The sequence below is a fragment of the Aethalodelphis obliquidens genome, unplaced genomic scaffold, assembly GCF_003676395.1.
Source record: "Aethalodelphis obliquidens isolate GAN/ISIS:26980383/991018 unplaced genomic scaffold, ASM367639v1 scaffold119, whole genome shotgun sequence".
NCBI lineage: Eukaryota > Metazoa > Chordata > Mammalia > Artiodactyla > Delphinidae > Aethalodelphis > Aethalodelphis obliquidens.
Window position 1 is genome coordinate 1140946 of NW_020838063.1, and position 18918 is coordinate 1159863.

Here is an 18918-nt window from a genome sequence, read left to right on the forward strand (position 1 = left end):
AAGCTCCAGTGCAGGAATGCCTTAGGACAAATAACCAGCAAGGCAGGAACACAGGGCCACCCATCAGCAGACAGTCTGCCTAAAGTCATAATAAGTTCACGGACACTGCAAAACGTACCCCTTGACATGACCCTGCCTAGCAGAGGGAGAAAACCTAGCTCAACCCTCCATAGGGCAGGCACCAGTCACTCCTGCCAGGAAACCTGCACAAACCCCTGGACCAACCTCACCCACCAGGAGGCAGACACCTGAAACAAGAGGAGCTAAGATCCTGCAGCCTGCTAAAAGAAGACCACAAATGCAGAAATTTAGGCAAAATGAGAAGGCAGAGAAATACATTCCAGATGAAAGAACAAGATAAAAACACACAACAACTAAGTATAGAGGTGACAGGAAATATCCCTGAAAGAGAATTTAGAGTAATGATAGTAAAGATGAGCCATGGTTTTGGAATAAGAATGGAGGCACAGATTGAGAAGATAGAAGACATATTTTACAAGGAGTTAAAAGATTTAAAATACAAACAAAGAGAAATGAACAATACAATAACTGAAATGAAAAACTAGAAGGAATCAAGAGCAGAATAAATGAGACAGAAAAACAAATAAGTGAGCTGAAAGACAGCATGGTGGAAATTCCTGCCACAAAACAGAATAAAGGAAAAAGAATGAAAAGTAATGACAGTCTCAGAGATATCTGGTACAACATTAAATGCACCAACATTCAGATTATAGGAGTCCTAGTATCAGAAGAAAGAGGGAAAAGGCCTGAGAAAATATTTGAAGAGATTAGAAATTTGTTAGATTAGGGAGTTGAAAACTTCCCTTACATGGGAAAGGAAACACTCACTCAAGTCCGGGAAGCACAGAGAATCCCATACAAGATAAAGCCAAGGAGGAACATGCCAAGACTCATATTAGTCAAACTGAAAAAATTAAAAACAAAGAGAATATATTAAAGGTAAAAAGGGAAAAGCAACAAATAACATAAAAGGGAATCCCCATAAGGTTATCAGCTGGTTTCTCAGCAGAAATTCTTCATGTCAGAAAGGAGTAGCACAATATATTTAAAGTGTTAAAGGAAAATACCTGCAACCAAGAATACTGTACTCAGCAAGGCTCTCCTTCAGATTTGATGGAAAAATCAAAGGCTTTACAGACAAGCAAAACCTAGGATAATTTAACACCACCAACCAGCTTTACAACAAATGCTAAAGGAAATTCTCTAGGCTGAAAAGAAAAGGACACAATTAGAAAGAAGAGAATATGAATGGGAAAGCTCACCAGTAAAAGCAAACGTAAAGTAAAGGTAGTAAATCATGCACACAAAATTATGATACCAAAACAAGCAACTGTGAGGAGAGTACAAATGAAGGATATTGTAAATGCCTTGGAAATTGAGACCAGCAACTTGAAACTATCTTGTATATATATAGACTGATATACAAAACCTCATGGGAGGGCTTCCCTGGTGGCACAGTGGTTGAGAGTCCGCCTACTGATGCAGGGGACACGGGTTCATGCCCTGGTCCGGGAAGATCCCACATGCCGCAGAGCAGCTAGGCCTGTGAGCCATGGCTGCTGAGTCTGCACGTCCAGAGCCTGTGCTTCACAATGGGAGAGGCCACAGCAGTGAGAAGCCCGCATACCTCAAAAAAAAAAAAAAAAAAACCTCATGGGAACCACAAACCATAAAAACTGCAATCGATACACACACACACACACACACACACAAAAGGTAATCCAAACAAACACAACACTAATGATAGTCATCAACTCAAAAGAGAAGTGAGCAAAAGAGGAAGTGAAGAAAAAAGAGCTACAAAAACAAATCCAAAACAAGTAACAACATGGCAATAAGGACATATATATCAATAATTACCTTAAAAGTAAGAGGATTAAATGCTCCACCAAAACACACAGACTAGCTGAATGGATGCAAAAACAAGACCCATATGTATGCTGTCAACAAGAGATCCAGTTTTGATCTAGGGACACATACAGACTGAAAATAAGGGCATGGAAAAAGCTATTCCATGCAAATAGAAATCAGAAGAAAGCTAAAGTAGCAGTACTCATATCAGACAAAATAAACTTTAAAATAAAGACTGCTACAAGAGACAAAGGATACAACATAATGATCAAGGAATCAATCCAAGAAGAAGATATAACAATTGTAAATATATTTGACCCACCATAAGAGCACCTCAGTATATAAACCAAATGCTAATAGACACAAAAGCAGAAATACACAGTAACAAAATAATATTGGGGAACTTTAACACTTCACTTACATCAATGGATACATCACCCAGACAGAAAATCAATAAGGAAACACAGGCCTTAAATGACACATCAGACTAGATAGACTTAATTGATATTTATAAAACGTTCCATTAGAAAGAAGAATAATACATTTTCTTTGCAAGTGCACATGGAACATTCTCCAGGATTAGTCAAAACAGTCTCAGTAAATTTTACAAAATTGACATTATATCAAACTTCTTTTCCAATCACAACACTATAAGAATAGAAATCAATTTCAGGCGAAAAAAAACTGTAAAAAAAAACACGTAGACACTAAACAATATGTCTATAAGCAGCCAATGGATCACTGAAGAAATCAAAGAGAAAATCAAAAAATACCTAGAGACAAATGACAATGAAAAAATTATGATCCAAAACCTATGGGATGCAGGAAAAGCAGTTCTAAGAGGGACGTTTATAGCAATACAATCTTACCTCAGGAAACAAGAAGAATTCAAATAAACAACCTAATCTTACACCTAAAGCAACTAGAGAAAGAAGAACAAACAAAACCCAAAGTTAGAAAGAAATCATAAAGACCAGAACATAAATAAATGAAATGATGATGAAGAAAACAAAAGAAAAGATCAATGAATCTAAACCCAGGTTCTTTGAAAATATAGACAAAGTTGATATACCTTTAGCCAGACTCACCAAGAAAAAAAGGGAGAAGTCTCAAATTAATAAAATTAGATATGAGAAAGGAGAAGTTAGATCTGACACCACAGAAATACAAAGGAACATAAGAGATTATTACCAGCAACCATATGCTAATTAAGTAGACAACCTAGAAGAAATGGGCAAATTCTTAGAAAAGCACAACCTTCCAAGGCTTAAACAGGAAGAAATAGAAAATATGAGCAGACCAATCACAAGTATTGAAGTTGAAACTGTGATTAAAATACTTCCAACAAACAAGTCCAGGACTAGATGGTTTCATAGGCAAATTCTGTCAAACATTCACAGAAGAGTTAACACCTATCTTTTTCAAACTCTTCCAAAATATTGCAGAGTTAGAAACACTCCCAAGCACATTCTATGAGGCCACCACCACCCCTACACCAAAACCAGACAAAGATACCACAAAAAAATAAAATTAGAGGCCAATACCACTGACAAACCTAGACACAAAAATCCTCCACAAAATACTAGGAATCCAAATCCAACAATATATTAATAGGATCTTACACCATGATCAGGTGGGATTTATCCCAGCGATGTAAGAATTCTTCAATATCTGCAAATCAATGATTGTGATACACCACATTAACAAACTGAAGAATAAATACCATATGATCATCTCAGTAGATGCAAAAAAGCACATGAAAGTATTCAACAGCAATTTATAAGCAAAGCTCTCCAGAAAGTGGGAATAGAGGTAACTTATCTGAACATAATAAAGGTCATATATTACAAACCCACAGCTAACATCATTCTCAATGGTGAAAAGCTGAAAGCATTCTCTCTAATATCAGGAACAAAGCAAGGATGTCCATTGTCAACATTTTTATTCAAGTTACTTTGGCATGTTCTAGCTATGGCAATCAGAGAAGAAAAGGAGGTGGAAAGAATCCAGATTGGAGAAGAAGTAGAACTGTCACTGTTTTTGCATGACATGATACTATACATAGAAAATTCTGAAGATGCTGCTGGAAAATTACTAGAATTCATCAACTAATTCAGTTTTAGTTGTAGTATACAAAATTAATACACAGAAATCTCTCTCATTCCTAAACACTAACAATGAAAGATAAGAAAGAGAAATTAAGGAAACAATCCAAATTACCATCACATCAAAAAGAATAAAATACCTAGAAATAAAACTACCTAAGAAGACAAAAGATCTCTACTCTGAAAACTGTAAGATGCTGATGAAAGAAATCGTAGGTGACACAAACAGATGGAAAGATATACCATGTTCTTGGATTGGAAGAATCAATATTGTCAAAATGACTATACTACTCAAGGAAATCTACAGATTCAATGCAACCCCTATTAAATTACCAGTGGCATTGTTCACAGAAATAGAACAAAAATTCCCAAATTTATATGGAAACACAAAGACCTCGAATAGCCAGACAATTCTGAGAAAGAAAAACGAAGCTGGAAGAATAAGACTCCCTGACTTCAGACTGTACTACAAAGCTACAATCATCAAAACAGTATGGTATCAGAACAAAAATAGAAATATAGATCAATGGAAGAGGATACACATCCCAGAAATAAACTCTCACACTGTGGTCAATTAATCTATGACAAAGGAGGCAAGAATATTCAATGGAGAAAGACAGTCTGTTCAATAAATGTTGCTGGGAAAACTGGACAGCTACATTTAAAAGAATTAATTTAGAACACTCTCCAACATGATACAAAAAAATATAAACTCGAAATGGATCAAAGTCTTAAATGTAAGGCCAGACACTAAAATTCTTAGAGCAAAATATATGCAGAACACTCTCTGACATAAATCACAGCAATATCTTTTATGATCCACCTCCTAGAATAATGAAAATAAAAACTAAATAAACAAATGGGACCTAATTAAACTTAAAAGCTTCTGCACAGCAAAGAAACCATAAACAAAATGAAAAGGCAACCCACAGAATGGGAGAAAATATTTACAATTGAAGTGACCAACAAGGGATTAATCTCTAAAATATACAAACATTTCATGCAACAAACAACCCAATCAAAAAATGGGCAAAAAGTCTAAATAGACTTTTCTCCAGAAAAGACATCAGATAGCCAAGAGGCACGTGAAAAGATGCTCAACATTGTTAATTATTAGTGAAATACAAATGAAAACTACAAGGAGATATCACCTCACACCAGTCAGAATGGCCATCATCAAAAATTCTACAAACAATAAATGCTGGAGAGAGTTTGGAGAAAAGGGAAACCTCCTACACTGTTGGTAGGAATGTAAATTAATACAACCACTATGGAGAACAGTATAGAGGTTCATTTAAAAAACAGAACTACCATATGATCCATCAATCCCACTACTGGGCATATGGTCAGGAAAAACCACAATTTTTAAAGATACATGCACCCTAATGTTCGTTGCAGCACTATTTACTGTAGCCAAGACATGGAAGCAACCTAAATGTCATTTGACAGAGGAATGGATAAAGAAAATATATACACTACCAAATGTAGAATGGATGGCTGGTGGGAAGCAGCTGCATAGCACAGGGAGATCAGCTTGGTGCTTTGTGACCACCTAGAGGGGTGGGATAGGGAAGGTGGGAGGGAGACGCAAGAGGGAAGGGATATGGGGATATGTGTATATGTATGCCTGATTCACTTTGTTATACAGCAGAAGCTAACACACCATTGTAGAGCAATTATACTCCAATAGAGGTGTTGAAAAAAGAAAAAAAAAATGATGTGGTACATATATACAATGGAATGTTCCTCATGCCATTAATAAGAACTAAATAATACCATTTGCAGCAACATGGATGGACCTTGAAATTATCATACTAGGTGAAGTAAGTCAGACAGAGAAAGACAAATATCATATGATATCACCCATATGTGGAATCTAATTTAAAAAAGAAAAATAAAAGAAATAGATTAACTTATTTACAAAACAGAAACGATATTACAGTTATTGAAAACAAACTTATGGTTACCAAAGCAGAAATGTGAGGGGGTGGGATAAATCAGAAGTCTGGGATGAACACACATACATTACTGTATATAAGATTGATAAACAACAAGATCTTACTGTATAGCAAGGGAACTCTACTCAATATTCTGTGATAACCTAAAAGAATCCAAAAAAGAATGAATATATGTACATGCATAACTGAATCACTTTGCTGTACAACTGAAACTAACACAACACTGTAAATCAACTATACTCCAATACAATAAAAATTTTTAAAAATAAATAAAATTTCAACTTCCAGTTTTTTATTGCTAATATATAGAAATACAGTTGTGTGTATTTACCTTGTATCCTATGTCCTTGCTAAAATCACTTCTTAATTCCCATTATTTTGGTAGATTATTTAGAATTTTCTAGGTTGATGACTGACAACTTTTGTCTCTTTTTCTTGCCTGATTATGCTTTAGCAAAACATTACATAGATATGGTGAAATAAAATGTCCTTGCCCTATTACCCATTAATGGGGGAAATCATTCAGTCTTTTATCTTTAAATATGGTGTTAGCTGTAGCTTGATCACTTATAACTGCCTTTTATCAGGTTGAGAAACTTCTTTTCTATTGTTAATTTTTACAAGTTTTTATAGTGAATAAATGTTTAATTTTGTAAAAAAAATATATATCACTATATTATACATTTGTGTATTTTAGCAGTTTATTGTGAAATAATTATAGATTAACAAGAAGTTGCTAAAAATGTACAGGAAGATCCCATGCACCCTTCACTCAGCACCCCACAATGTTAACATCTTGCATAACTATAGGACAGATTCAAAGTCAGGAAATGGATATTGGTACAATTCAGACCTATTCAGATTTCACCCATTTTACATGCACGCCTCTGCATGTACATATATGTGTGTTTGTAGTTTTACATATATGTTTGTGTGTGTATATATATATATATACATATACAATGGATTATTACACAGTCATATAAAAGAATAAAATTGTGCCATTTGTAACAACATGGATGGACCTGGATATTATTAGGCTTAGTGAAATAAGTCAGACAGAGAAGACATATACTTCATGTTATCACTTATATGTGGAATCTAAAAACTAAAATGAATGAATATAAGAAAACAGAAACAGACTTAGAGATAAAGAGAATCAACTAGTGCTTAACAGTGGGGAGAGGGAAGGAGGAGGGGCAAGATAGGCGTAAGGGATTAAGAGGTAGAATACTATGTAAAAAATAAGTAAACTACAGGGATATATTGTACAGCCCAGGGAATATAGCCAATATTTTATAACTTTAAATGGAGTATAATCTATAAAGATATTGAATCACTATGTTGTACACCTGAAACTAATATAATACTGTGAATCAACAATGCTTCAATAAAACATATTTTTTAAAACAACTTTTTGTTTACTCGCTTTTACTCTATTGTTTTCCTATTTCCAATTTTATTGATTTCTGCTCTTATCCTTATAATTTCCTTTCTTCCTTTTACTTTCTTTTTATTTTGCTCTACTTTTTTACTTAATGCAGTAGAGCCCAACTACAATTATTGTTGAACCTGAATGTTTAAGGTTGTTTTTTCCTGTTAAGTTTTGGACTTACTTGGTACGTTTTCTTCTCTCCTATTCTCCCTTTCATGTCTTAACATTGTATTTTGGAAAGACATAAGTTGTTTGGTTTTACAGGTTCACAGCTAGAGAGAATTTGCTTCAGGATAAGTCATACCTTGTGTCTCACCCATTTCTGATTTAGATGATATTTAGATGAGATTTTGGACATATTTTAGAGTTAATGTTGGATTGAGTGAATACTTTTGGAACTGTTGGAATACAATGAATGTATTTTGCAGGTAATAAAGACATTATTTTGATGTCAGAATAGTGACAGAATATTATGGACTGAATGTTTCTGTCCCCGCATAATTTATATGTTAAAATCTTAACTTCCAATACCATGATATTTGGAGGTGGGCTTTGAGAGTGGATATCGTGAGAGTGGAGCCCTCAATAATGTGATTAGTGCTCTTATACAATACCCCAGAGATGTCTCTCCCCTTTTACACCATGTGAGGAAACAGAGAGAAGATGGCCATCTATGAATTAGAAAGCAGGCTCACCAGACATCTGCTGCCATCTTCATCTTGGACTTCCCACCCTCCAGAACTATGAGGAATAAATGTTTTTGTTTAAGCCACCCAGTCTAAGGTATTTTTGTTATAACATCTTGCATAACTGAAACTTTATACCCAGTTAACAGCAGATGCCTATTTCCTCTTTCTAATCTTTCTAAGAATTGCTTTGGCTATATGTGATATTTTGTAGTTCCATGCAAATTTCATAATGTTTTTCTACTTCTATAAAAATTTCATTGGAATCTTGATAAGGATTGCATTTTAATAGTTTGGACATTTTGACAATATCAGTTCATCCAATCTATGAACATGAGATATCTTTCCATTTATTTCTGTCTTCTTAAATTTCTTTCATCAATATCTTTTTTTTTTTTTTTTTGTGGTACACGGGCCTCTCACTGTTGTGGCCGCTCCCATTGCAGAGCACAGGCTCCACATGTGCAGGCTCAGTGGCCATGGCTCACGGGCCCAGCCACTCCATGGCATGTGGGATTTTCCCAGACCGGGGCACGAACCTGTGTCCCCTGCATTGGCAGGCGGACTCTCAACCACTGTGCCACCAGGGAAGCCCAATATCTTCTAATTTTAAGTGTAGAGATCTTGGTTAAATTTATTCCTAAGTACTTAGTGTTTTGATGTTATTACAAATAGGATCATTTTCTTTATTTCTTTTGCAGATCCTTTGTTGTTAGTTTGTAAAAATGCTACTGACTTTTGTGTGCTGCTCTTGCAACTTTATGGAATTCATTGATTAGATCTAATATTTTTGGCACATTCTTCAGGATTCTTTAACCATTTAATAACTTTTATTAGCAAAATAAAAGGAGGCACATATCCATTTGCCTGAAAAAAAGATTCAAACACAAGGTAAAAAAAAAAGCAATGAAGCACTACTGGACGATTGCAGAAGAGCTCCAGTTAAAATGGCTCCTACCACTGCATTTGGTATTTTTGGACTATAATCTTCAAATTATAGAGCAGGAAGGACATTTAGCTCAGCTTTTTCACAGCTCATAAATGGTGAGGTTGTCAATGAAACTATCAACCCAAAGTAAGTATTTATCTCCATCAATCGGTGTTGGGCCTTTATTTTACTGTGTGCTCACCATAGTTCCTTGATATGATTTAATAGAGTATCAAACAGTTCTTTGTGCCAGGCACAGGTTCTGTGGATACAGCAAGATCAAAAGTTACAGTCTCTGCCTTTAAGGATCAAACATTCTTGGTGGCAGAGGACAAACAAAGTGTGGAAGTGATAAATGTCATGAAGAAATGTAAGCAGGAAAAGACAAAGGGTGGTGCAAGTGTGCATCTTTGGATAGAGTGATCTGTAAAGCCTCAGATGTCGACCTTTGAGAAGGGACCTGAAATACACGTCGAACATCTATGAGTTAAAAGAAATCTGGAGGAAGTGTTCCAGCCCGAGAGAACAGCAAGCTCAAAGTCCTGAAGTGGATTGAGCCTCCGTGTTGTAGGAACAGAGCGAAAGAGAGAGAGGTGAGCAAAGTGGTTATGTAGTCGGAGATGAGGTAGGCAGGAGCATATACAATATACACATAGAGAAATTTTTCTACCTGAGACCACCCTGCTAAGGAGGGAGGCTGTACAAATCTCTCAAGAGGCCGCAAAGTGCAGGATGAAGCAGACTTCCAACCGCGTCGCTAGAGGGATGCAATTTCTCAGTGGGTAGAGCCAAGTTAGACAATCACAAGGGATGGGCTGGGTTCTGCCCTCTGAAGATCAACCCTCGCCCAGGGCTGAGGTGGTCTGTGGAGGCGGACCTCTGCCTCTCCCGACCCACCCAGCCCTCAGGTGCTGCACCGGCCACGCTTACCAGCAGGCAGTGTAGTGAGCGCAGCTGCAGCCACCTCCCACCCGTAGTGGCAGGAACGGGAGGCAGGGACCCACCTGGAAGCACCTCCATACCACTGTCCAGCTTCCTGTGGCAGTGGCCACCTGAGCCAGTGCCCTGGCAGGGGCAGAGAACAGCTACAGCAGCAGAGCCTCCTGGAGTGGCCTGCAGCACCCCACCCCATATGAAAGGTGAGCAGGTGCTCAGGGCACGTGGAGGGGGCCAGATGCAGAGGAGGGGGAATGGAGGAAAAGGGAACTCGAGAACAATCAGCTCTGGGACTCTGGGAGGAGATGGGCTGGAGACAGCAGAGACAACCTCTTCAGGAGTTTTTATGCAGTACATAAAATAATGTCATCTGCAAACAGTGACAGTTCTACCTCTTCTCTTCCAATTTGGATACCATTTATTTGTTTTGCTTACCTGATTTCTCTGGCTAGGACTTTCAGCACTATGTTACATAAGACTGGTGAGAATGGGTACCATTGTCTTGTCTCTAATATTAGAGGAAATTCTTTCAACTTTTCACCATTAAATCTGTTAGCTGTGGGCTTGTCCTGTATAGCCTTTATTATGTAGAGGAATGTTTCTTCTAGACCTAATTTGTTAGGATTTTTATCTTGAAATTATGTTAAATGCTGGCAAATGCTTTTTATGTGTTTGTTGAGATGATCATATGATTTTTATTTTTTATTCTATCAATGTGATGTATTGTAATTATGACTACCCTATGTATTATATATTGCTTACCTATATATTAGCCATCCTTGCAACCCAGGGGTGAATGCCACTTGATCATGGTGCATGATCTATTGAATGTGCTGCTGAATTTGATTTGCTAGCGGATTTTTGAGAATTTTTGCATCTATATTCATCAGGGATGTTGGCCTGTAGTTTTCTTTTCTTATAGTGTCCTTATCTGGCTTTGGTATCAGGGTAATGCTAGCCTTATAAAACAAGTTTGGAAGTGCTCCCTCCTCCTCGATTTTTTGGAAGTGTTTGAGAAGAATAGTGTTAATTCTTTAAATTTTTGATAAAATTAAACAGGGAAACCACCTGGTAGTAGAGTTTCTTTGTTAAGAGGTTTTTTATTACTGATTTAATCTCCTTACTATTAATGATCTTTTTGGTTTTTCTATTTCTTCCTGATCAAATCTGGATAGTATGTATATTTTGAGAATTTTCCATCTTTCTAGGTTGTCTAGTTCCTTGGTGTAAAGTTGTTCACAGTAGCCATTTTTGATCTTTTGTATTTCTGTGGTATCTGTTTTAATAGCTCATCTTTTATTTATAAGTTTGTTATTTTGGGCTCTCTTTTTTCTTTCATTAGTCTAGCTCAAGGTTTATCTTTTTTTTTTTTTTTTTACCCTTTCAAAGGTAAAGTCTTTGTTTGGTTAATCTTATCTTTATTTTTCCTGTTCTCTATTTCATTTATTTTGATCTAATCTTTATTATTTTCTTTATTCTGCTAAATTTGGGCTTAGTTAGTTTGTTTTGTTTAGTTCATTAATATGTATAGTTAGGCTTTTTATTTTAGATCTTTCTATTTTCTTGGTGTATGTGTTTATATTGGGTTGGCCAAAAAGTTTGTTTGGGTTTTTCCATAACATCTTATTGATGTTACAAATTTTCCTCTTAGAACTGCTTTTAATGCATCATATAAGTCTTGGTATGTTTTGTTTCCATTTTAATTTGTCTCAGATACTTTTAAAATCTCCCCTTTAATTTCTTCCTAACCCATTAGTTGTTCAGAAGAGTGTTTTTCAATTTCCACATATCCATGAGTTTTTGCAACCTAATTTTTTTTTTTTTTCTGGTACGCGGGCCTCTCACTGTTGTGGCCTCTCCCATTGCGGAGCACAGGCTCCGGACACGCAGGCTCAGCGGCCGTGGCTCACGGGCCCAGCCACTCCGCAGCATGTGGGATCTTCCTGGACCGGGGCACGAACCCGCATCCCCTGCATCGGCAGGCGGACTCTCAACCACTGCGCCACCAGGGAAGCCCACTATCCATGAGTTTTTGTTTTCCTCATGTTATTGATTTCTAGCTTCATACCATTGTGGTCAGAAAAGATACCTGGTATCATTTTAGTCCTCTTGAATTTGCTAAGACTTGTTTTGTGGCCTAAAATAAAATCTATCACAGAAAATGGTCCATATACACTTGGGAAGAATGTGTATTCTGCTGTTGTTGGATAGAATGTTCTGTATATGTCTGTTAGAGCCATTTGCTCTATAGCTTTGTTTAAATCCACTTTTTCCTTATTGATTCTCTGTATGGATGATCTATCCGTCTACCCATTGTTAATAGTGGGGTATTAAACTCTCCAACTGTTATAGTATTGCTGTGAATTTCTCCTTTAAGCTCTGTTAGTTTCTGCTATATTTATTTAGGTGTTCTGATGTTGGGTGTATAAATATTTACAATTGTTATATCTTCTTGATGAATTGATCCTTGTTTCATTATGTAATGATCTTATTTGTCTCTTTTTACCATTTTTATCTTAAACTTTATTTTGTCTAGTACAAAAATAATTACCTATGCTTTTTTGGGGGTTACCATTTGCTTGAAATATCTTTTTCTATTCCTTTACTCTCAGTCAGCAGTGTGTCTTTAAAACTAAATTTAGTCTTTTAGGCAGGATATTTTCTGATGTTTTTATTCATTCAATCACTTTATGTTTTTTAGTTGGAGAATTTACTCCATTTCCCCTTAAAATAATTTTTGATAGGTAAGGACTCAGTAGGGTCATTATAATATTTATTTTCTGACTGTTTTGTAGATCCATTGTTCCTTGCTTCTTATCCTGCTGTCATTTTCTATGATTTTATGAGCTTTTGTATCAGTATGCTTTGACTTCTTTATCATGTACCTTTGTGTAACCACTACCAGTTTTTCCTTTGTGGTTAACATGAGGCTCACATAAGATATCTTAAAATAATAACACCCAATTTTAAAGTGAGAACAACTTAACTTTGATAGCATTCCTAGACTTTACACATTTTCTTCTCCTCCCTCACACGTTTTAGATCACTTATGTTACAATTTACATATATTTTATCAGGATTATCATGTAACAGATCATTGCAGTCATGGTAATCATGGCATTTTTAATACTTTTTTTCATTTTAAACTAGAGTTGGAAGTGAATAATGCACCATTACCATATTAGAGAATCTGACTTTGAATATATATATATATATATATATATATATATATATATATATATATATCTCCCATTACCTGTGAGTTTTACATTACCTTCATATGTTTTTACAATGTTAATTAGTGTCCTTTTACTTCCATTTGAAGAATTCCTTTAGCATTTCTTATAAAGCAGGTCTAGTGGTGAGGAATTCTCTCAGCTTTTGTTTGTTAAAAAATTAGTTTTTCCTTAATTTCTGAAGGAATCTTTGCAGGGCATAGTATTCTTGATTGACTCTTTGCCTTTAATATTTTGAATATATCACCCCATTTTTCTCCTGGCCTGAAATATTTCTGTTGAGAAACCTACTCATAGTCCTGTGGGTTTCTCTTTTATGTGACATGGTGTTTTTCTCTTGCTGTTTTCAAAATTCTTTCTTTGTCTTTGAGCTTTGACAATCGAATTATGATATGTCTTGCTGCAGCCCTATTTGTGTTCAACCTATTTTTGGCCTGTTGGGCTTCATGGATCTGGACGTCCATTTCTCTCCCAAGGTTTGGGAAGGTTTCAGCCATTATTTCTTTAAATATACTTTCTGTCTCTTTCTCTTTTCCTTTTGGTATTCCCATAATATGGATATTGTTTATTTTGATTTTGTTCTATAAGTCCTGTAGGCTACATTCACTATTTTTCATTCTTTTCTCTTTGCTCCCCTGACAGGATAATTTCAAATACTCTGTTTTCTAGATCACTGATTCTTTCTTTCTCACAGTCAAATCTGCTGTTGAAGCTCTCTATTAAATTCTTCAGTTCAGTCATTGTTTCTTCAGCTCTTGGATTTCTGTTTGGTTCTTTTTGATTGTTTCTATTTATTTGTCTGACATCTGGCTTGTCATGAATTGTTTTTAAAATTTTGTGTAATTATCTGCATGTTCTTGTAGTTTTCTAAACTTCTTTAAGAAAATTACTTTGAATTCTTTATGTGACAGTTCATTGATCTCCCTTTCTTTTGGTTCAGTTACTGGATATTTATTAGTTTCGTTTAGTGATATCATGTTTGCCTGATTTTTTTATTCTTGATTTTTTACATTGGTGTATATGCATTTGAGAAAGTGGTCTCCACTTACAGACTTTAGAAGTTCACTTTGACAGAAACAGTTTTTGTTTTTAATTTATTTATTTACTTTTGGCTGCGTTGGGTCTTTCTTGCTGCACGCAGGCTTTCTCTAGTTGCAGTGAGCTCGGGCTCTAGAGCGCAGGCTCAGCAGTTGTGGAGCACAGGCTTAGTTGCTCCACGGCATATGGGATCTTCCTGGACCAGGGCTCAAACCCGTGTTCCCTGAATTGGCAGGCGGATTCTTAACCACTGAGCCACCAGGGAAGCCCCCAGAAACAGTTTTTTAACTGTCAGCACAGTTTGGGATTCTGGACCTGTCAAGTGATAGTGTCCTTGGGCAAGTGTAGCTTGGTGTCAGTGCCTATTTTTATGCAAGGCCACTGCCTGAGCTCTGAGTTGAGTGGGTGCTGCTTACTGAGAACAGTTGGATAGGGCTGGTGGCTTGGTTTCCTTCCCAAGTGAAACTGTAGAATGAGCTCCATGGTTTCCTGGATTCTCTGGTCAGGCTTTCTAGATGGACTAGGTAGTGTACTTAGCAGTAGATGGGGCTATGAATTAACTTCCCTGCCTAGGTGGGGCAGCAGAACAAACCCAAGGTCACCACAGCCAATTGTTTGGGGACCTGAATCAGGCAGGACTGATCACAGAATTCTCTGACCAGATGGGGCCACTAGTCTTGCTCTGCGGATTTGGAGAGCAGAGAGTTGTGCTCTCTGCCAAAGTGCCACTATATGTGGGGCTGTTGGATGGGCAATGCAGCTTCTTATATGCTCTGATTAGGTTCCCTGGTCAGGAGGGTTGAAGGTTGTATTCAAGAGTGGGCAGCACTATGAATTAGTTTCTCTGCTGGGGTGGGGCCACCATAGAGGCCCCAAGTCCAACTAGAGTCCTGTTTGGGGATCAAATTAGACAGAGCTATGCATGAATTCCTTGGCCTGATGGGCTACTGCCCTAGATATACAAAGGATCAGGGCCACCAGCTGGGTTCTATGCTTAAGTGCCACTGTAACAAGACGGACTATGCAGATTCCTGGGAACTCTGGTTACATTTCCTGGTCAAACTGGACTGGAGGATGTATGCAGCTTTGAATGAAGCTATAAATTAGCTTCCCTGCCCATTTGACTCTGGAGAATAAGTTCCAGTGCCAGGAAGTCTTTTTGTTTGGGTACCAAATCAAGCAGAAGGGCATGCTAAGCTCCCTGGCCAGTTGAGGTCACTGGATTTGTTCTGACAATGGGCAGAGCCACTGGCAAGGCTCTTCACTCAAGTGTTGCTGAGCCAAGCAACTTCTCACGTGCTTAGGCCAAGCTTCCTTGTTGGTAGAGGCCAGGAGTTACACTGACAGCTATGAATTAGGTTCCCTGCCTGAACAAAGCAGCAGGATCAGCTACAAGGCTAGTGAAACTCTTTGTTTGGGGTCCTGAATCAAATAGAATTGTGTCCCAAGTCCCTTAGCCAAACACCAACTGTGTCCTGGTTCTGCAGATGTACACTGCTACCAGCCAGGCTCTCTGCTCAAGTGCTGAAGGGTTAAGCATCTTGCAAGGTGTTTAGGCTGGGTTTCCTGGTTGGGAGGTGCCACTCAATAATGGGCAGGACTATAAATTAGCTCCCCCGCCTGGGGAGAGGAGAACTGGTTCCAATAATGAGAAGGCTCTTTGTGTTGACTCAGGTAGAACTGCACTCCAAATTCCCAGATAAACAAGGCCACTGGCTTTGCTCCAGAGACAGGCAGCACTACTGGCTAGGCTCTCTGCTTGAGTGCTGCTGGGTTAAGTAGCTCTCCTGACAGGACCAGGAGCCACACTCAGCAGTGGGAAGGGTTATAAATTAGTTCACCTACCTGTGCAGACTGGAGACTAGGCTCCAATACTAGCAAAGTTCTTTGTTTGGGATCTCAGATCTATGCCCTGCTGAGTTCCCTGGTCACACTGCACTACCATCTTGGCTCTGTAGATGAGCTAAGCCACTGTTTGAGATTTCTACCTGTGCACTGCTGCAAGTGGGAACTCGGTCTGCCAAGATCCAAGCACTGGTTGCTGTAAGCCCCAACCCCCTTCTTCATCATAATCTGATTCCCAGTAATAAACCTTTAGATTCCCCTGTGATGCCCATTAGGTGAGACCAGAGAAGATCTTCTGAGATGCAATACACAATGTTAATGGAGCTGTATGCCCATCTTGCTATTTTTCCAACTAGAAAAATCATGGGCCAGTGGGGCATTCTCAGTGTTGTGCTGTGACAATCTGGGTGAGAGGTGATGTGATCACTGTGTAGCCATCCCTCTCACCCTTCTAATGGGTTCTGTCTTGGTCTTTGTGATGTGGGGTTTTGATTCAGCCTCACCCCAAGGTTCTAAGATTTCCACAGTGGTGTCTTATCCATGAATAGTTGTTAGTCAGTCTTCTTGTGAGGATGGGGGCAAAGTCAGGAACAACCTATGTTGCCATCTTTGTGACATTACTCTTGCTTTGTTTGTTTCTTAAGATTGTTTTGGCTATTTGGGGTTCTTTTAGGTTCCATATTACTTTTAGAATTAGTTTTTCTCTTTCTGTAAAAAAAAAAAAACCTTTGGGATTTTGATACGGATTGCATTGAATCTGTAGAATGCTTTGGGTAGTATGGATATTTTAACAATATTATTATGTATTCCATAACAATACAATTTATGTATTCATAAACGTGGGATGTCTTTCCATTTATTTATGTCTTCTTTAATTTCTTTCATCAACGTTTTGTAGTTTTCAGTATACAAATCTTTTACCTCTTTGGTTAAGTTTATTCTTAAGTTTTTTATTCTTTTCGATTTTTTTTTTTTTGTGGTACGCGGGCCTCTCACTGTTGTGGCCTCTCCCGTTGTGGAGCACAGGCTCCAGACGCGCAGGCTCAGCAGCCATGGCTCACAGGCCCAGCCGCTCCGCGGCATGTGGGATATTCCCAGACCGGGGCACGAACCGATGTCCCCTGCATCGGCAGGTGGACTCTCAACCACTGCGCCACCAGAGAAGCCCTTGATGTTTTTATAAGTGTAATTTTTAAATTAATTTCCTTTGGGGATTTTTTTGTTATTACTGTATACAAGCACACCTGATTTTTATATATTGTTTTAGAACCTGCAGCTTTACTGAGTTCCTATATTAGTTCTAACAGTTTTGGTGTGTTGTGTGTGTATGTGTGTGTGTAGTCTTTAGGGTTTTCTATGTATATAATCATGACGTCATGATCCAGTGTAGGTGTTGAATAGAAGTTGAGAGGGTGGGCACCCTTGAGTTGTTTTTGATCTTAGAGGAAAAGTTTTCACTTTTCTTTGTTGAATCTGATGTCAATTGTGTGTTTTTTATATATGTCCTTTATCATATTGAGTAAACTACTATTCTTAGTTTGTTGAATGCTTTTGTCATGAAAGGGTTTTAATTTTTTCAAATGCTTTTTCTGCATCTATTGAGATTATCATGTAATTTTTATTTTTTATATTTTATTGGGGTGTATCATATTGATTGATTTTCATATGTTGAACCAACTTACAACTTACCAAGACTGAATCATGAAGTAATAGAAAATCTGAGCATCCCTTTAATGAGTAAGGAGATTAAATTAGTGATCAATAACCTCCCAACAAAGAAAAGCCCAGATCCACATGGCTTCATACCAAATATACCAAATATTTAACGAAGAATTAACACCAACACTTCTAGAACCCTTCAAAAAATTGAAGAGGAAGGAATACTTCCAAACTAATTTGATAAGACCAGCATTACTTCATTACCAAATCCACAGGCTCCACAAGGAAACAACAGGCCAATATTTCTTACTATGATAGATGCAAAAAGCATCATAAAATAGTAGACAAACCAAATTCAACAGCACATTGAAAGGATCATAAACCACAATCAAGTGGGATTTTTCCCTAGAATGCAAGGGATATGCTCTGAGACACATATGCTCTGAGACATACAAAACAGGAACTGGAGCAGTTCCTCAAAAAGTGTGAACGTTGGACATATGTTTCAGTCTTCTCTTTTTCTCCTCAGGGAGAAGCTGGGGGCTATGAATTTTCTGTTATGTTGCACTGAATCAGGTGAAAGCCTCTGGCACTGTGTACTAGTTAAAATCATTGTCTCTGTTCTCAGTGGTCCCCGGGAATTTAGAGTATGCCAGGTCTCATCAACACTCTGAGACAGGTGATAGAGAGACAGTCCCTTAGGCATCCCTGCCAAAAAATCAGAACATTGAATGGACATTTCATCTTTTTTCTTCCCCAGGGAAAGCTTGGATTTAAAGGTTTGTGCCCACTTGTTTTGTGCTAAGGAGAGGGAGTGGCTATGGCCAGTGAGTGTATACTAGTTTAAACTGTCACTTTTGTTTTCATTGGCTCCCAACCTGGGGCCCTTTCTTTCAGTGCTCAGGTGCAGGCAAGACAGAAACCAGTCCCTCAGGTAGCCCTTTAGAAAGTCAGAATATTGGACATATGGTTCAGTCTTCTTCTCTCTCCAGGAAGGAGCTGAGAGCTGAAATTTTCCTCCCAATCATGTGGCACTGTGTCACAAGGAAGGAATATGGTGAAAAAGTTTCACAAATTTTTGATGGAGCTGGTTTTATGATCATCTTGGATGCAAGAGCCTCTCATCCAGTGTCTGGATTTCTCACAAAAGGAATTAGTCCATGTATTGTTGAATTTGTGTGTCCATGGGGAGAAGAAGGGTCCAGGGCTTCTTACTGTGA